Source organism: Hyla sarda, unplaced genomic scaffold (assembly GCF_029499605.1).
Source record: "Hyla sarda isolate aHylSar1 unplaced genomic scaffold, aHylSar1.hap1 scaffold_228, whole genome shotgun sequence".
NCBI classification, from domain to species: domain Eukaryota; kingdom Metazoa; phylum Chordata; class Amphibia; order Anura; family Hylidae; genus Hyla; species Hyla sarda.
This window is the reverse complement of record NW_026608958.1, coordinates 155,292-175,828: the sequence shown is the minus strand read 5'-3', so window position 1 is coordinate 175,828 and position 20,537 is coordinate 155,292. Positions and strand designations below refer to the sequence as shown.

The 20,537-nt window shown below is 43.6% G+C and overlaps 5 non-coding genes across 5 annotated transcripts; all 5 read left to right on the top strand.

Annotated features, from left to right (window-relative positions):
* Positions 1 to 1,610: 1,610 nt before the first annotated feature.
* On the top strand, positions 1,611 to 1,801 carry LOC130321606 (U2 spliceosomal RNA). The gene has a single exon (XR_008867299.1). It is a non-coding gene; the product is annotated as a U2 spliceosomal RNA (small nuclear RNA).
* Positions 1,802 to 3,896: 2,095 nt separating this feature from the next.
* Positions 3,897 to 4,087, top strand: LOC130321605 (U2 spliceosomal RNA). The gene has a single exon (XR_008867298.1). It is a non-coding gene; the product is annotated as a U2 spliceosomal RNA (small nuclear RNA).
* Positions 4,088 to 6,183: 2,096 nt separating this feature from the next.
* Positions 6,184 to 6,374, top strand: LOC130321604 (U2 spliceosomal RNA). The gene has a single exon (XR_008867297.1). It is a non-coding gene; the product is annotated as a U2 spliceosomal RNA (small nuclear RNA).
* Positions 6,375 to 8,472: 2,098 nt separating this feature from the next.
* Positions 8,473 to 8,663, top strand: LOC130321601 (U2 spliceosomal RNA). The gene has a single exon (XR_008867295.1). It is a non-coding gene; the product is annotated as a U2 spliceosomal RNA (small nuclear RNA).
* Positions 8,664 to 10,768: 2,105 nt separating this feature from the next.
* LOC130321600 (U2 spliceosomal RNA) lies at positions 10,769 to 10,959 on the top strand. The gene has a single exon (XR_008867294.1). It is a non-coding gene; the product is annotated as a U2 spliceosomal RNA (small nuclear RNA).
* The last annotated feature ends 9,578 nt before the right edge of the window (positions 10,960 to 20,537 follow it).

Sequence of the window (20,537 nt, the reverse complement as noted above, 5' to 3'; positions counted from 1 at the left end):
TCCTGGCTGTTCACACAGGTGTGTCATTGCTGTACATTGACCATGCATTGCTTCTGTGGTATTGCAAAGGCAAAGACAAATGCTTCCAGCCATCCATTGCACTAATGGATTGGTCATCAGCTGGCTGTCTATGTCCCGCATCAATATAGACCAAAGTACAGAGGGTTAGGCTATGCTATTGTGCACCTACCTGATGCATCAGAAGGTGCGAGGCCCTTGCTAAATTCTGTGCACAGACTTTGAGATCTATGCTTTAGACTGTATCTAAACCTGCTCCAACATGGACTGACATTCTGGCCTACTTTCAGCCGATGCGACTTGTCTGTCGCTGAACAGTCGCTTTTTATGTATTCAGCACCTATGTATAATGTTGTAAAAATGCTCTAGAAGCTAAAGTCGCAGAAATGTCACACATATTTGGCCTGCAACTTTCTGTGCGACAAATTCAGACAGGAAAAATCAGTATAAATCCTTAGAAAATTATCCCCCAGTGTCTCCATCTGCTGGCGGTATTGAATAAGCATTGCTGCACTGATGGGGTATGCATTAGACGAAAAAAAAGAAGAAAAAGAAGAATAATACGCCCAGAAAAGAGGCGAAAAGGAGAAAAACGTAAAAAAACGTGAAAAAAAAGTAAGAGGAAGAGAAGGGAAAAAAAGGTGGAAATGGGTTTAAAAGTGATTTCGGCGGAGAAATATATATATATATATATATATATATATATATATATATATATACGCGCACACACACACATAGATATAAACGTATTCTCCGTTGAGATATTGCAGCCGCTGCTGTGTCCAGGCCCAGGAGCCTTAGCACTGTGCTGTGATGTCACTCAATACCACTGACATCACTAGGTGTAAACAACATCTCTCCTTTGCTGTGTATGTGACTATGGAGCTGTTTGGTGATGTCGTCTATTACGGCCTTCATAGAAGCAACAGGAGATTGTTGCATCCATCTAGAACCCTCAGAACTACAGTGCTATGATGTCACTCACTTCCACAGGCCTTGCAGAGTGTAAACAACAACAACCCAGCTTTGTTGTGTATGTAACCATAGGGATTTGTGATGTCACCTAGAACCTTCACAGCAGCGACAGCTTTATGAGGAGCATCAGCACTGCTCTGCCTGAGCAGAACCATCACCGCCATAGGTTGTCAAATAACCCGGATTTAACCCACACAGGTAAGTCCAATGGGGTGCAGGCATGTCCTCTATGCTTACAGCTTCCCGTGGGTGTTGGTTTGATACCGTTTGGGGACAGCCAAGGAGGCATCTGCAGGCAACAAAGGTAGGTGTGTGCTTGTGTGTGTGTTTCCTATGCAGATCCTAAGCCCAGTGTCACATGCAAGTAGGAGGAGTAAGAAGGGTTCCTGGCAAATCCGGGTTATGGATTGCATTTAAAAAGGCCCCGTGGGAGTGCAATGGGCCCCTGTCTTGCTGCTTAGCAATAATGGTATGGGTTTAGGTTCTGCTGTGTGTACTGGTGGTTGACTGCCCCCCAGCCCAGAGTGTGCATGGAAAATTGTCTGGCAGCCTCCCTGACAGCAAGCAGTGATAGTGCCCATGAAGGGGACCTTGTTGGGCCCGCCCCTTTCACGGTTATCGCTTCTCGGCCTTTTGGCTAAGATCAAGTGTAGTATCTGTTCTTATCAGTTTAATATCTGATACGTCCCCTATCTGGGGACCATATATTAAATGGATTTTTGAGAACGGGGGCCGATTTCGAAGCTTGCTTCCGTCGCCCTATGCATTGACCCGATATGGCAGTATCTTCGGGTACAGTGCACCACCCCCTTACAGGGTTAAAAAGAAAGATTCCTACTTTCATTGCTACCTGCTTGCTGGCTAGCCAGCTAGCCAGCCCTGTGGGCCTTGCTGCTGCTGCAGCCAAAAAACAAAAGGTGGTGCTGCTGCTGCTTCTGCTGCTTCTGCTTCTGCTTGTGTCTGGCCCCTGTTGGAGCGTCCAGGCACAGGACTTCTGCTGCTGCTGACTAAATGGCCTCCTTAATTGGATCATTTGAGTAGCCAGCACACCTGTGCAGGTAGGGCATGACATGATAGGCAGCTGCCTTGATAGCGGGTGGGTGCTGAATGTTCCTAATTGACAAAATAAGATTAATGCTTATGAAGAAATATAAAATCTCATCCCTTCCCCAATATCGCGCCACACCCCTACCCCTTAATTCCCTGGTTGAACTTGATGGACATATGTCTTTTTTCGACCGTACTAAGTATGTAACTATGTAACATAACATGGGGGGGGGGGTCTCCTGGCTGTTCACACAGGTGTGTCATTGCTGTACATTGACCATGCATTGCTTCTGTGGTATTGCAAAGGCAAAGACAAATGCTTCCAGCCATCCATTGCACTAATGGATTGGTCATCAGCTGGCTGTCTATGTCCCGCATCAATATAGACCAAAGTACAGAGGGTTAGGCTATGCTATTGTGCACCTACCTGATGCATCAGAAGGTGCGAGGCCCTTGCTAAATTCTGTGCACAGACTTTGAGATCTATGCTTTAGACTGTATCTAAACCTGCTCCAACATGGACTGACATTCTGGCCTACTTTCAGCCGATGCGACTTGTCTGTCGCTGAACAGTCGCTTTTTATGTATTCAGCACCTATGTATAATGTTGTAAAAATGCTCTAGAAGCTAAAGTCGCAGAAATGTCACACATATTTGGCCTGCAACTTTCTGTGCGACAAATTCAGACAGGAAAAATCAGTATAAATCCTTAGAAAATTATCCCCCAGTGTCTCCATCTGCTGGCGGTATTGAATAAGCATTGCTGCACTGATGGGGTATGCATTAGACGAAAAAAAAGAAGAAAAAGAAGAATAGTACGCCCAGAAAAGAGGCGAAAAGGAGAAAAACGTAAAAAAACGTGAAAAAAAAGTAAGAGGAAGAGAAGGGAAAAAAAGGTGGAAATGGGTTTAAAAGTGATTTCAGCGGAGAAATATATATATATATATATATATATATATATATATATATATATATATATATACGCGCACACACACACATAGATATAAACGTATTCTCCGTTGAGATATTGCAGCCGCTGCTGTGTCCAGGCCCAGGAGCCTTAGCACTGTGCTGTGATGTCACTCAATACCACTGACATCACTAGGTGTAAACAACATCTCTCCTTTGCTGTGTATGTGACTATGGAGCTGTTTGGTGATGTCGTCTATTACGGCCTTCATAGAAGCAACAGGAGATTGTTGCATCCATCTAGAACCCTCAGAACTACAGTGCTATGATGTCACTCACTTCCACAGGCCTTGCAGAGTGTAAACAACAACAACCCAGCTTTGTTGTGTATGTAACCATAGGGATTTGTGATGTCACCTAGAACCTTCACAGCAGCGACAGCTTTATGAGGAGCATCAGCACTGCTCTGCCTGAGCAGAACCATCACCGCCATAGGTTGTCAAATAACCCGGATTTAACCCACACAGGTAAGTCCAATGGGGTGCAGGCATGTCCTCTATGCTTACAGCTTCCCGTGGGTGTTGGTTTGATACCGTTTGGGGACAGCCAAGGAGGCATCTGCAGGCAACAAAGGTAGGTGTGTGCTTGTGTGTGTGTTTCCTATGGCAGATCCTAAGCCCAGTGTCACATGCAAGTAGGAGGAGTAAGAAGGGTTCCTGGCAAATCCGGGTTATGGATTGCATTTAAAAAGGCCCCGTGGGAGTGCAATGGGCCCCTGTCTTGCTGCTTAGCAATAATGGTATGGGTTTAGGTTCTGCTGTGTGTACTGGTGGTTGACTGCCCCCCAGCCCAGAGTGTGCATGGAAAATTGTCTGGCAGCCTCCCTGACAGCAAGCAGTGATAGTGCCCATGAAGGGGACCTTGTTGGGCCCGCCCCTTTCACGGTTATCGCTTCTCGGCCTTTTGGCTAAGATCAAGTGTAGTATCTGTTCTTATCAGTTTAATATCTGATACGTCCCCTATCTGGGGACCATATATTAAATGGATTTTTGAGAACGGGGGCCGATTTCGAAGCTTGCTTCCGTCGCCCTATGCATTGACCCGATATGGCAGTATCTTCGGGTACAGTGCACCACCCCCTTACAGGGTTAAAAAGAAAGATTCCTACTTTCATTGCTACCTGCTTGCTGGCTAGCCAGCTAGCCAGCCCTGTGGGCCTTGCTGCTGCTGCAGCCAAAAAACAAAAGGTGGTGCTGCTGCTGCTTCTGCTGCTTCTGCTTCTGCTTGTGTCTGGCCCCTGTTGGAGCGTCCAGGCACAGGACTTCTGCTGCTGCTGACTAAATGGCCTCCTTAATTGGATCATTTGAGTAGCCAGCACACCTGTGCAGGTAGGGCATGACATGATAGGCAGCTGCCTTGATAGCGGGTGGGTGCTGAATGTTCCTAATTGACAAAATAAGATTAATGCTTATGAAGAAATATAAAATCTCATCCCTTCCCCAATATCGCGCCACACCCCTACCCCTTAATTCCCTGGTTGAACTTGATGGACATATGTCTTTTTTCGACCGTACTAACTATGTAACTATGTAACATAACATGGGGGGGGGGGGGGGGGGTCTCCTGGCTGTTCACACAGGTGTGTCATTGCTGTACATTGACCATGCATTGCTTCTGTGGTATTGCAAAGGCAAAGACAAATGCTTCCAGCCATCCATTGCACTAATGGATTGGTCATCAGCTGGCTGTCTATGTCCCGCATCAATATAGACCAAAGTACAGAGGGTTAGGCTATGCTATTGTGCACCTACCTGATGCATCAGAAGGTGCGAGGCCCTTGCTAAATTCTGTGCTCAGACTTTGAGATCTATACTTTAGACTGTATCTAAACCTGCTCCAACATGGACTGACATTCTGGCCTACTTTCAGCCGATGCGACTTGTCTGTCGCTGAACAGTCGCTTTTTATGTATTCAGCACCTATGTATAATGTTGTAAAAATGCTCTAGAAGCTAAAGTCGCAGAAATGTCACACATATTTGGCCTGCAACTTTCTGTGCGACAAATTCAGACAGGAAAAATCAGTATAAATCCTTAGAAAATTATCCCCCAGTGTCTCCATCTGCTGGCGGTATTGAATAAGCATTGCTGCACTGATGGGGTATGCATTAGACGAAAAAAAAGAAGAAAAAGAAGAATAATACGCCCAGAAAAGAGGCGAAAAGGAGAAAAACGTAAAAAAACGTGAAAAAAAAGTAAGAGGAAGAGAAGGGAAAAAAAGGTGGAAATGGGTTTAAAAGTGATTTCGGCGGAGAATATATATATATATATATATATATATATATATATATATATATATATACGCGCACACACACACATATATATAAACGTATTCTCCGTTGAGATATTGCAGCCGCTGCTGTGTCCAGGCCCAGGAGCCTTAGCACTGTGCTGTGATGTCACTCAATACCACTGACATCACTAGGTGTAAACAACATCTCTCCTTTGCTGTGTATGTGACTATGGAGCTGTTTGGTGATGTCGTCTATTATGGCCTTCATAGAAGCAACAGGAGATTGTTGCATCCATCTAGAACCCTCAGAACTACAGTGCTATGATGTCACTCACTTCCACAGGCCTTGCAGAGTGTAAACAACAACAACCCAGCTTTGTTGTGTATGTAACCATAGGGATTTGTGATGTCACCTAGAACCTTCACAGCAGCGACAGCTTTATGAGGAGCATCAGCACTGCTCTGCCTGAGCAGAACCATCACCGCCATAGGTTGTCAAATAACCCGGATTTAACCCACACAGGTAAGTCCAATGGGGTGCAGGCATGTCCTCTATGCTTACAGCTTCCCGTGGGTGTTGGTTTGATACCGTTTGGGGACAGCCAAGGAGGCATCTGCAGGCAACAAAGGTAGGTGTGTGCTTGTGTGTGTGTTTCCTATGCAGATCCTAAGCCCAGTGTCACATGCAAGTAGGAGGAGTAAGAAGGGTTCCTGGCAAATCCGGGTTATGGATTGCATTTAAAAAGGCCCCGTGGGAGTGCAATGGGCCCCTGTCTTGCTGCTTAGCAATAATGGTATGGGTTTAGGTTCTGCTGTGTGTACTGGTGGTTGACTGCCCCCCAGCCCAGAGTGTGCATGGAAAATTGTCTGGCAGCCTCCCTGACAGCAAGCAGTGATAGTGCCCATGAAGGGGACCTTGTTGGGCCCGCCCCTTTCACGGTTATCGCTTCTCGGCCTTTTGGCTAAGATCAAGTGTAGTATCTGTTCTTATCAGTTTAATATCTGATACGTCCCCTATCTGGGGACCATATATTAAATGGATTTTTGAGAACGGGGGCCGATTTCGAAGCTTGCTTCCGTCGCCCTATGCATTGACCCGATATGGCAGTATCTTCGGGTACAGTGCACCACCCCCTTACAGGGTTAAAAAGAAAGATTCCTACTTTCATTGCTACCTGCTTGCTGGCTAGCCAGCTAGCCAGCCCTGTGGGCCTTGCTGCTGCTGCAGCCAAAAAACAAAAGGTGGTGCTGCTGCTGCTTCTGCTGCTTCTGCTTCTGCTTGTGTCTGGCCCCTGTTGGAGCGTCCAGGCACAGGACTTCTGCTGCTGCTGACTAAATGGCCTCCTTAATTGGATCATTTGAGTAGCCAGCACACCTGTGCAGGTAGGGCATGACATGATAGGCAGCTGCCTTGATAGCGGGTGGGTGCTGAATGTTCCTAATTGACAAAATAAGATTAATGCTTATGAAGAAATATAAAATCTCATCCCTTCCCCAATATCGCGCCACACCCCTACCCCTTAATTCCCTGGTTGAACTTGATGGACATATGTCTTTTTTCGACCGTACTAAGTATGTAACTATGTAACATAACATGGGGGGGGGGGGGGGGGGGGGTCTCCTGGCTGTTCACACAGGTGTGTCATTGCTGTACATTGACCATGCATTGCTTCTGTGGTATTGCAAAGGCAAAGACAAATGCTTCCAGCCATCCATTGCACTAATGGATTGGTCATCAGCTGGCTGTCTATGTCCCGCATCAATATAGACCAAAGTACAGAGGGTTAGGCTATGCTATTGTGCACCTACCTGATGCATCAGAAGGTGCGAGGCCCTTGCTAAATTCTGTGCACAGACTTTGAGATCTATGCTTTAGACTGTATCTAAACCTGCTCCAACATGGACTGACATTCTGGCCTACTTTCAGCCGATGCGACTTGTCTGTCGCTGAACAGTCGCTTTTTATGTATTCAGCACCTATGTATAATGTTGTAAAAATGCTCTAGAAGCTAAAGTCGCAGAAATGTCACACATATTTGGCCTGCAACTTTCTGTGCGACAAATTCAGACAGGAAAAATCAGTATAAATCCTTAGAAAATTATCCCCCAGTGTCTCCATCTGCTGGCGGTATTGAATAAGCATTGCTGCACTGATGGGGTATGCATTAGACGAAAAAAAAGAAGAAAAAGAAGAATAATACGCCCAGAAAAGAGGCGAAAAGGAGAAAAACGTAAAAAAACGTGAAAAAAAAGTAAGAGGAAGAGAAGGGAAAAAAAGGTGGAAATGGGTTTAAAAGTGATTTCGGCGGAGAAATAAATATATATATATATATATATATATATATATATATATATATACGCGCACACACACACATAGATATAAACGTATTCTCCGTTGAGATATTGCAGCCGCTGCTGTGTCCAGGCCCAGGAGCCTTAGCACTGTGCTGTGATGTCACTCAATACCACTGACATCACTAGGTGTAAACAACATCTCTCCTTTGCTGTGTATGTGACTATGGAGCTGTTTGGTGATGTCGTCTATTACGGCCTTCATAGAAGCAACAGGAGATTGTTGCATCCATCTAGAACCCTCAGAACTACAGTGCTATGATGTCACTCACTTCCACAGGCCTTGCAGAGTGTAAACAACAACAACCCAGCTTTGTTGTGTATGTAACCATAGGGATTTGTGATGTCACCTAGAACCTTCACAGCAGCGACAGCTTTATGAGGAGCATCAGCACTGCTCTGCCTGAGCAGAACCATCACCGCCATAGGTTGTCAAATAACCCGGATTTAACCCACACAGGTAAGTCCAATGGGGTGCAGGCATGTCCTCTATGCTTACAGCTTCCCGTGGGTGTTGGTTTGATACCGTTTGGGGACAGCCAAGGAGGCATCTGCAGGCAACAAAGGTAGGTGTGTGCTTGTGTGTGTGTTTCCTATGCAGATCCTAAGCCCAGTGTCACATGCAAGTAGGAGGAGTAAGAAGGGTTCCTGGCAAATCCGGGTTATGGATTGCATTTAAAAAGGCCCCGTGGGAGTGCAATGGGCCCCTGTCTTGCTGCTTAGCAATAATGGTATGGGTTTAGGTTCTGCTGTGTGTACTGGTGGTTGACTGCCCCCCAGCCCAGAGTGTGCATGGAAAATTGTCTGGCAGCCTCCCTGACAGCAAGCAGTGATAGTGCCCATGAAGGGGACCTTGTTGGGCCCGCCCCTTTCACGGTTATCGCTTCTCGGCCTTTTGGCTAAGATCAAGTGTAGTATCTGTTCTTATCAGTTTAATATCTGATACGTCCCCTATCTGGGGACCATATATTAAATGGATTTTTGAGAACGGGGGCCGATTTCGAAGCTTGCTTCCGTCGCCCTATGCATTGACCCGATATGGCAGTATCTTCGGGTACAGTGCACCACCCCCTTACAGGGTTAAAAAGAAAGATTCCTACTTTCATTGCTACCTGCTTGCTGGCTAGCCAGCTAGCCAGCCCTGTGGGCCTTGCTGCTGCTGTAGCCAAAAAACAAAAGGTGGTGCTGCTGCTGCTTCTGCTGCTTCTGCTTCTGCTTGTGTCTGGCCCCTGTTGGAGCATCCAGGCACAGGACTTCTGCTGCTGCTGACTAAATGGCCTCCTTAATTGGATCATTTGAGTAGCCAGCACACCTGTGCAGGTAGGGCATGACATGATAGGCAGCTGCCTTGATAGCGGGTGGGTGCTGAATGTTCCTAATTGACAAAATAAGATTAATGCTTATGAAGAAATATAAAATCTCATCCCTTCCCCAATATCGCGCCACACCCCTACCCCTTAATTCCCTGGTTGAACTTGATGGACATATGTCTTTTTTCGACCGTACTAAGTATGTAACTATGTAACATAACATGGGGGGGGGGGGGGGTGGTCTCCTGGCTGTTCACACAGGTGTGTCATTGCTGTACATTGACCATGCATTGCTTCTGTGGTATTGCAAAGGCAAAGACAAATGCTTCCAGCCATCCATTGCACTAATGGATTGGTCATCAGCTGGCTGTCTATGTCCCGCATCAATATAGACCAAAGTACAGAGGGTTAGGCTATGCTATTGTGCACCTACCTGATGCATCAGAAGGTGCGAGGCCCTTGCTAAATTCTGTGCACAGACTTTGAGATCTATGCTTTAGACTGTATCTAAACCTGCTCCAACATGGACTGACATTCTGGCCTACTTTCAGCCGATGCGACTTGTCTGTCGCTGAACAGTCGCTTTTTATGTATTCAGCACCTATGTATAATGTTGTAAAAATGCTCTAGAAGCTAAAGTCGCAGAAATGTCACACATATTTGGCCTGCAACTTTCTGTGCGACAAATTCAGACAGGAAAAATCAGTATAAATCCTTAGAAAATTATCCCCCAGTGTCTCCATCTGCTGGCGGTATTGAATAAGCATTGCTGCACTGATGGGGTATGCATTAGACGAAAAAAAAGAAGAAAAAGAAGAATAATACGCCCAGAAAAGAGGCGAAAAGGAGAAAAACGTAAAAAAACGTGAAAAAAAAGTAAGAGGAAGAGAAGGGAAAAAAAGGTGGAAATGGGTTTAAAAGTGATTTCGGCGGAGAAATAAATATATATATATATATATATATATATATATATATATATATATATATATATACGCGCACACACACACATAGATATAAACGTATTCTCCGTTGAGATATTGCAGCCGCTGCTGTGTCCAGGCCCAGGAGCCTTAGCACTGTGCTGTGATGTCACTCAATACCACTGACATCACTAGGTGTAAACAACATCTCTCCTTTGCTGTGTATGTGACTATGGAGCTGTTTGGTGATGTCGTCTAGTACGGCCTTCATAGAAGCAACAGGAGATTGTTGCATCCATCTAGAACCCTCAGAACTACAGTGCTATGATGTCACTCACTTCCACAGGCCTTGCAGAGTGTAAACAACAACAACCCAGCTTTGTTGTGTATGTAACCATAGGGATTTGTGATGTCACCTAGAACCTTCACAGCAGCGACAGCTTTATGAGGAGCATCAGCACTGCTCTGCCTGAGCAGAACCATCACCGCCATAGGTTGTCAAATAACCCGGATTTAACCCACACAGGTAAGTCCAATGGGGTGCAGGCATGTCCTCTATGCTTACAGCTTCCCGTGGGTGTTGGTTTGATACCGTTTGGGGACAGCCAAGGAGGCATCTGCAGGCAACAAAGGTAGGTGTGTGCTTGTGTGTGTGTTTCCTATGCAGATCCTAAGCCCAGTGTCACATGCAAGTAGGAGGAGTAAGAAGGGTTCCTGGCAAATCCGGGTTATGGATTGCATTTAAAAAGGCCCCGTGGGAGTGCAATGGGCCCCTGTCTTGCTGCTTAGCAATAATGGTATGGGTTTAGGTTCTGCTGTGTGTACTGGTGGTTGACTGCCCCCCAGCCCAGAGTGTGCATGGAAAATTGTCTGGCAGCCTCCCTGACAGCAAGCAGTGATAGTGCCCATGAAGGGGACCTTGTTGGGCCCGCCCCTTTCACGGTTATCGCTTCTCGGCCTTTTGGCTAAGATCAAGTGTAGTATCTGTTCTTATCAGTTTAATATCTGATACGTCCCCTATCTGGGGACCATATATTAAATGGATTTTTGAGAACGGGGGCCGATTTCGAAGCTTGCTTCCGTCGCCCTATGCATTGACCCGATATGGCAGTATCTTCGGGTACAGTGCACCACCCCCTTACAGGGTTAAAAAGAAAGATTCCTACTTTCATTGCTACCTGCTTGCTGGCTAGCCAGCTAGCCAGCCCTGTGGGCCTTGCTGCTGCTGTAGCCAAAAAACAAAAGGTGGTGCTGCTGCTGCTTCTGCTGCTTCTGCTTCTGCTTGTGTCTGGCCCCTGTTGGAGCATCCAGGCACAGGACTTCTGCTGCTGCTGACTAAATGGCCTCCTTAATTGGATCATTTGAGTAGCCAGCACACCTGTGCAGGTAGGGCATGACATGATAGGCAGCTGCCTTGATAGCGGGTGGGTGCTGAATGTTCCTAATTGACAAAATAAGATTAATGCTTATGAAGAAATATAAAATCTCATCCCTTCCCCAATATCGCGCCACACCCCTACCCCTTAATTCCCTGGTTGAACTTGATGGACATATGTCTTTTTTCGACCGTACTAAGTATGTAACTATGTAACATAACATGGGGGGGGGGGGGGGGGGTCTCCTGGCTGTTCACACAGGTGTGTCATTGCTGTACATTGACCATGCATTGCTTCTGTGGTATTGCAAAGGCAAAGACAAATGCTTCCAGCCATCCATTGCACTAATGGATTGGTCATCAGCTGGCTGTCTATGTCCCGCATCAATATAGACCAAAGTACAGAGGGTTAGGCTATGCTATTGTGCACCTACCTGATGCATCAGAAGGTGCGAGGCCCTTGCTAAATTCTGTGCACAGACTTTGAGATCTATGCTTTAGACTGTATCTAAACCTGCTCCAACATGGACTGACATTCTGGCCTACTTTCAGCCGATGCGACTTGTCTGACGCTGAACAGTCGCTTTTTATGTATTCAGCACCTATGTATAATGTTGTAAAAATGCTCTAGAAGCTAAAGTCGCAGAAATGTCACACATATTTGGCCTGCAACTTTCTGTGCGACAAATTCAGACAGGAAAAATCAGTATAAATCCTTAGAAAATTATCCCCCAGTGTCTCCATCTGCTGGCGGTATTGAATAAGCATTGCTGCACTGATGGGGTATGCATTAGACGAAAAAAAAGAAGAAAAAGAAGAATAATACGCCCAGAAAAGAGGCGAAAAGGAGAAAAACGTAAAAAAACGTGAAAAAAAAGTAAGAGGAAGAGAAGGGAAAAAAAGGTGGAAATGGGTTTAAAAGTGATTTCGGCGGAGAATATATATATATATATATATATATATATATATATATATATATATCACTCCAAACGAATAGAGCCAGCAAAGACCCCCTCTGTAAGTGCACGTGGTCAGCCAACTGGCAAGTCAGCAGTCCATAAATATGCAATCTCCACCACAGCACAAATAATCAGAGGTCCAGGATCAAGTAGAAAGGCTTCCAAGTTTATTCACACCATAAATGTGATAGCGGTGCAACGTTTCGGCAAACTGCCTTTATCAAGCATACAAGTCATACAAAATGGAAAACTTAAATACATCAAGGTGCTTTCTGATAGGTTTACAAACAGCTGTGATACATCGTAATTAGTGATTCTATCCAACCCTCTGCAGGTAATTGGTTCTCCTTGTGTGACATCATCACAACAAACAATGACTGTTACAATAAAAGTGCATATTCTCACTCTAGTGGCTATACAATAGTTAATAAATGAAAAGGGGGGAGAGTACATGGCATCAGAGTCAAGACTAGCTCTATCGATTATAAATAGCTGTCATATCTGTACTTACGATCGTTCCGTCCCTCCATGTGTCTACGTTTGTAAACAATTGCATTGCGGCTGCGCGAAATCGCGCCTGCCGCGGCTCTCATATCGCAGGTTCCACTGCTACTATGCGCATGCGTGAACCCATATAGTACGGACACTATGGTTACCACAAACGCTTGCTAATGCGGCTGCGTAAGAGCCGCAAAGGGGTACGTTCATCTTTCGGTACAATACCGGGTCGTGTGTCCCCAACCCAATGCACATGCGTCAAATCAAGGCGCAGCGCATAGGGTTCCAGGTTACCAACACTGATTAAACCTAGTAAAGTACGGGGAATAATAATCTATAAAAAAGTAACATAGCAACGTATGTGTCTATATAAAAGTACAAAAGATACAAAAGATGCAATACAAAAATGCTGGCGGGTAATAATAATAAAATTACATTAATAGTCATGGAGTATAAGAAAAGTTGTCTCGATTTGATTGATGCCATGTAAATCACTCCCTCCTGTTCTTACATAGTGTCAACGTGACATCCTATAAGTGATCTAAAATATAAAAGGTAAAGAAAGAGAAGGTTAAAAACATTCATGGCCATTCCTAGCACATATTTGATGTATATAATAAGAACTACATGGTTCAAGAGGTGAATAAATTGAAAAAAATATGAAAAAATTTTTTTTGAAAAAAAATTGAAAAAAAAAAAAAAAAAAAAAAAAAATCTTTTTAAAAAAATTCTTTCAAAAAAATTCTTTTGGGAAAAAAAAGGGGGGGGGGAAGGGGAAGAAAAGAAGAAGGGAAAAGGGAAGAGAAGGAAGAAAAAGAAGGGAGAAAAAAAAGGGGGAGAAAAAAGAAAGGGGGGGGAAAAAGAGAGATAAAAGAAAAAGGAAAAAAAACCAAAAAGGAAAAAGAAAAAAGGGAAAAGAAAGGAGAAAAAAGAGGGGAAAAAATGGAGAAAAGGAAAAATGGAGGAAGAAAAAAGAAAAGGAAAAAAAGGGGGGGGGGAAATTAAGAAAAAAGGGGGAGGGGGGGGGGAGGAAAGAGGGGAAAATTTTTTTTTGAAAAGAACAAATGAAAAGGGGGAAAGAAAGGAAAGGGGGGAAAAAAGAGGGGGGGGGGTTTGGTTTGGGGAAAGAAGGGGGAAAAAAAGGACGAAAAAAGAGGGGGAGGGGAAGGAAAAAAGAAAAAAAGGGGAAAGATAGGAGGGAAGCAAAGAAAAAGGGAAAAAAAGGGAGAAAGGAAAAAAAAGGTAAAGGTAAATTTATTCACATGTAAGGCTTTAGACTAAAATCAATGTTCAGACCACCAGGTTGTAATGTATTTAATAGATGAATCCATTTTAGCTCTTTTTGTTTTAATAGCTTTTCCCGGTCTCCTCCTCTACGTAGTATGGGGACATGATCTATAATCCGAAAACGCAATTGGCTAATATTATGACCAAACTCTTTAAAGTGTTTCGGTATGGGCAAGTCAACCCTGCCTGTCCTAATCGATGATTTATGTCCATTTAATCTGATCCTGCACTCGTTTATGGTTTCTCCAATGTAGTATAAACCACATGGACATTGTAACATATAAACTACAAATGATGATCTGCAGGTATATCTGTCCTTAATTTTAAATGTACGTCCAGTCAGAGGGTGACAAAATGTATCACCCTTGATCATACTGTTACAGTGACTACATTCCATGCATGGGAAATTCCCTTTCTTAGGGCCCAACCACGTGCGTTCCCCCTTCTTTCTAAAACTACCAACGTCAGAGCTCACCAAACAATCTTTCAGGCTACGATTTTTTCTATAGGCCATGACTGGGGAGGCTTTAATGTCAGTTGTACGTAAGATAATGTCCCAATTTTTCTTGACAATCTTTGATATCTCTCCACTCATAGTTGTGTATGTGGAGACAAAAGGTATTTTGTCTTCCTTTGTTTTTACTTTCTTAGTGAGAAGGTTGACCCGGGGGGTGGCCGCAAGTTTATTCTTATGTTTGTTCAACAGTCGTCTGGGATATCCCCTTTGTTCAAATTTGTCACACATCCCTTCAACCCTCTCATTAAGCACGTCGGTGTTGGACACAATTCTTTTAACCCTGAGGAGTTGACTCCACGGTAGGGAGTCAACCATTGGTTTAGGATGGAAGCTGTCAAATGAGAGGAGATTATTTCTGTCTGTGGGTTTACTATACAGGTCTGTGACCAACCTATTCCCACAGACAGAAACAGTGGTGTCTAGGAACTGAAGTGATTCAGACGATGTTACCATAGTGAATTTTAGTTCCGGGTAAATAAGGTTCAATTCAACAAAAAAATCATTAAGCTGTGTCAAGGTACCATTCCAAATAACAAAAGTGTCGTCAATATATCGATACCAAGTGTCGATATATTGAAAAAATATATTGCATCTTTTGTATCTTTTGTACTTTTATATAGACACATACGTTGCTATGTTACTTTTTTATAGATTATTATTCCCCGTACTTTACTAGGTTTAATCAGTGTTGGTAACCTGGAACCCTATGCGCTGCGCCTTGATTTGACGCATGTGCATTGGGTTGGGGACACACGACCCGGTATTGTACCGAAAGATGAACGTACCCCTTTGCGGCTCTTACGCAGCCGCATTAGCAAGCGTTTGTGGTAACCATAGTGTCCGTACTATATGGGTTCACGCATGCGCATAGTAGCAGTGGAACCTGCGATATGAGAGCCGCGGCAGGCGCGATTTCGCGCAGCCGCAATGCAATTGTTTACAAACGTAGACACATGGAGGGACGGTACGATCGTAAGTACAGATATGACAGCTATTTATAATCGATAGAGCTAGTCTTGACTCTGATGCCATGTACTCTCCCCCCTTTTCATTTATTAACTATTGTATAGCCACTAGAGTGAGAATATGCACTTTTATTGTAACAGTCATTGTTTGTTGTGATGATGTCACACAAGGAGAACCAATTACCTGCAGAGGGTTGGATAGAATCACTAATTACGATGTATCACAGCTGTTTGTAAACCTATCAGAAAGCACCTTGATGTATTTAAGTTTTCCATTTTGTATGACTTGTATGCTTGATAAAGGCAGTTTGCCGAAACGTTGCACCGCTATCACATTTATGGTGTGAATAAACTTGGAAGCCTTTCTACTTGATCCTGGACCTCTGATTATTTGTGCTGTGGTGGAGATTGCATATTTATGGACTGCTGACTTGCCAGTTGGCTGACCACGTGCACTTACAGAGGGGGTCTTTGCTGGCTCTATTCGTTTGGAGTGATTACTATTACATAGTGAGCTCGTGCATGGACTGTCTTTCCCAGGAAGGCGACTAGAGATGACAGCACCCGGAGGTAATATACCAGGGGGTGTCAGCACCACTAATGTGTTCACCTACACGGAACAAGATGCTGTGAGGATTTTAAACACTGTTCAGAGGGAAGCCACATTTCTAAGTGTCCCCTCGGCTGAATTACTAAAAAAGAAATGGGACATTGAATCAAGACGCTTGATCACTCTGGAATTACATCTTGTCACTTTAAGTGAATATTATCGGGAGCAGCGAATCCCAAGGGGGATGCGATCACACCTGGGTCCAAACCTATTCCCCAACAATGATGTGTTCCAAAATAAATTCATACAGATTTCCAACAAGTATGCATTCGATGTGATCCTGCTGAATATGGAACATTTGCAATCGGAGATTGAGGCTACACAGCTTAAATGCCTGGGAATAGAAGAGCAGCTTAAGGGCCTTCTGCCACCACAGGATTACCAAGAGGCTAAGGAAAAGTTAGCCACGAGATTACTTAAACATCAACATGAGCTGGAGGAGGTTAAACGCATAAAGTGGTACCGTGATTTGGAGGACTATGCATCGGGCAAAATCTACACATGGCAGTCACAGCAACAACATGAGGGAAGACGCCGTAAGAGACGCCCGAGGTCCACGCTACCCAAATCTCAAGTTCCACGCAATGAGGGTTTTCTGTCTACTGCGTTGGATAGTGATTCTTCTGACCAAACCCCAGCGCAGGCTTCTTTTTTAGGGAGAGGACAACCCACAGATGTCGACGTGGAGGACGAAAACATAGGAAGAGGAGTTCGCACACGCCAGGAGATACACCACAAGCCACCGAGGGGCCGAGGCAGAAACAGACATTAGTGGTAAATATATCTTCTGTGACTCTGTCTAATGATGAGATTAAGGTGCTAGAGAAAGGACTTTCCTACTGTCCGACGACAGAAACGGACTGGTTTGATTTACATGTGGATTTAGAATCATTTTTTCGAAGGTTAAGATTGAAATGTTTTTTTGATGATAAGGTACCCACTGTGGCTAGTGTGAACAAAAAGACATTGTTGTCCCTGAAGGAGGTTGGTTTATTCAACAGAAGTCAGTTCCAGCCCCCCAGGGACAATAATGGAGTGGAGACATACATTGAAATTGTATCAGGGGAGATTGAGAAATTGAAACAGAAGGAAAAATCTAGGACATGGTATAATATGTCTAAAAAGGAGAAGGAGGCGCTTAGGTCATTAGAAAATAATGCTGAAATTACCATTAAGCCGGCCGACAAGGGGGGCGCCATCGTCGTGATGGACACACACTCCTATTTAGCTGAGATAGAAAGACAGATCTCTGACACACAAGTTTATCAAAAGTTGACACATGACCCGGTGGGTAGGATACAAGACATGATTAAGGTCATCGTTGGTGAAGCTAGGGATAGGGACACCATTGACGAGGACCTGAGCAAATTTTTGATTCAGGAATTCCCGCGTACACCTGTCCTGTATGTCTTACCGAAGATCCATAAGAATCTGCGGAGTCCCCCCGGGAGACCTATTGTCTCCGGGAGGGACTCAGTATTCTCACCATTGGCAACATATCTTGATAGGATCTTGAAAGAATACGCGGTCAGTGCAGTGTCCTATATACAGGACACGACGGACTTCATTAATAAAATCAGTGATCTTGTTATTCCTCCACAGGCCATCTTGGTGTCCTTTGACATCGTGAACCTCTATACATCTATAGATCACGATAGAGGCATAAGTGCAGTCAAGAAATGCTTGGAAAAAGCCTTGGTACCTGGCCCTGTCTGCTCCTTTGTTCTGGACCTATTGGGAGTCATCCTCAGGCAGAATTATTTTCTGTTTGGGGATGACTTCTATGTCCAGAACAGAGGAACAGCGATGGGGTCTAATGTCGCCCCTACGTATGCGAATATTTATATGACCGACATAGAAACGACATACATTTATACCTCCCCTTTTTTTCAATATATCGACACTTGGTATCGATATATTGACGACACTTTTGTTATTTGGAATGGTACCTTGACACAGCTTAATGATTTTTTTGTTGAATTGAACCTTATTTACCCGGAACTAAAATTCACTATGGTAACATCGTCTGAATCACTTCAGTTCCTAGACACCACTGTTTCTGTCTGTGGGAATAGGTTGGTCACAGACCTGTATAGTAAACCCACAGACAGAAATAATCTCCTCTCATTTGACAGCTTCCATCCTAAACCAATGGTTGACTCCCTACCGTGGAGTCAACTCCTCAGGGTTAAAAGAATTGTGTCCAACACCGACGTGCTTAATGAGAGGGTTGAAGGGATGTGTGACAAATTTGAACAAAGGGGATATCCCAGACGACTGTTGAACAAACATAAGAATAAACTTGCGGCCACCCCCCGGGTCAACCTTCTCACTAAGAAAGTAAAAACAAAGGAAGACAAAATACCTTTTGTCTCCACATACACAACTATGAGTGGAGAGATATCAAAGATTGTCAAGAAAAATTGGGACATTATCTTACGTACAACTGACATTAAAGCCTCCCCAGTCATGGCCTATAGAAAAAATCGTAGCCTGAAAGATTGTTTGGTGAGCTCTGACGTTGGTAGTTTTAGAAAGAAGGGGGAACGCACGTGGTTGGGCCCTAAGAAAGGGAATTTCCCATGCATGGAATGTAGTCACTGTAACAGTATGATCAAGGGTGATACATTTTGTCACCCTCTGACTGGACGTACATTTAAAATTAAGGACAGATATACCTGCAGATCATCATTTGTAGTTTATATGTTACAATGTCCATGTGGTTTATACTACATTGGAGAAACCATAAACGAGTGCAGGATCAGATTAAATGGACATAAATCATCGATTAGGACAGGCAGGGTTGACTTGCCCATACCGAAACACTTTAAAGAGTTTGGTCATAATATTAGCCAATTGCGTTTTCGGATTATAGATCATGTCCCCATACTACGTAGAGGAGGAGACCGGGAAAAGCTATTAAAACAAAAAGAGCTAAAATGGATTCATCTATTAAATACATTACAACCTGGTGGTCTGAACATTGATTTTAGTCTAAAGCCTTACATGTGAATAAATTTACCTTTACCTTTTTTTTCCTTTCTCCCTTTTTTTCCCTTTTTCTTTGCTTCCCTCCTATCTTTCCCCTTTTTTTCTTTTTTCCTTCCCCCCCCCTCTTTTTTCGTCCTTTTTTTCCCCCTTCTTTCCCCAAACCAAAACCCCCCCCCTCTTTTTTCCCCCCTTTCCTTTCTTTCCCCCTTTTCATTTGTTCTTTTCAAAAAAATTTTTCCCCTCTTTCCTTCCCCCCCCCTCCCCCTTTTTTCTTAATTTCCCCCCCCCTTTTTTTCCTTTTCTTTTTTCTTCCTCCATTTTTCCTTTTCTCCATTTTTTCCCCTCTTTTTTCTCCTTTCTTTTCCCTTTTTTCTTTTTCCTTTTTGGGTTTTTTTCCTTTTTCTTTTATCTCTCTTTTCCCCCCCCCTTTCTTTTTTCTCCCCCTTTTTTTTCTCCCTTCTTTTTCTTCCTTCTCTTCCCTTTTCCCTTCTTCTTTTCTTCCCCTTCCCCCCCCCTTTTTTTTCCCAAAAGAATTTTTTTGAAAGAATTTTTTTAAAAAGATTTTTTTAAAATTTTATTTTTTTTTTTTTTTATTTTTTTTTTTCAATTTTTTTTCCAAAAAATTTTTTTTCATATTTTTTTCAATTTATTCACCTCTTGAACCATGTAGTTCTTATTATATACATCAAATATGTGCTAGGAATGGCCATGAATGTTTTTAACCTTCTCTTTCTTTACCTTTTATATTTTAGATCACTTATAGGATGTCACGTTGACACTATGTAAGAACAGGAGGGAGTGATTTACATGGCATCAATCAAATCGAGACAACTTTTCTTATATACTCCATGACTATTAATGTAATTTTATTATTATTACCCGCCAGCATTTTTGTATTGCATCTTTTGTATCTTTTGTACTTTTATATAGACACATACGTTGCTATGTTACTTTTTTATAGATTATTATTCCCCGTACTTTACTAGGTTTAATCAGTGTTGGTAACCTGGAACCCTATGCGCTGCGCCTTGATTTGACGCATGTGCATTGGGTTGGGGACACACGACCCGGTATTGTACCGAAAGATGAACGTACCCCTTTGCGGCTCTTACGCAGCCGCATTAGCAAGCGTTTGTGGTAACCATAGTGTCCGTACTATATGGGTTCACGCATGCGCATAGTAGCAGTGGAACCTGCGATATGAGAGCCGCGGCAGGCGCGATTTCGCGCAGCCGCAATGCAATTGTTTACAAACGTAGACACATGGAGGGACGGAACGATCGTAAGTACAGATATGACAGCTATTTATAATCGATAGAGCTAGTCTTGACTCTGATGCCATGTACTCTCCCCCCTTTTCATTTATTAACTATTGTATAGCCACTAGAGTGAGAATATGCACTTTTATTGTAACAGTCATTGTTTGTTGTGATGATGTCACACAAGGAGAACCAATTACCTGCAGAGGGTTGGATAGAATCACTAATTACGATGTATCACAGCTGTTTGTAA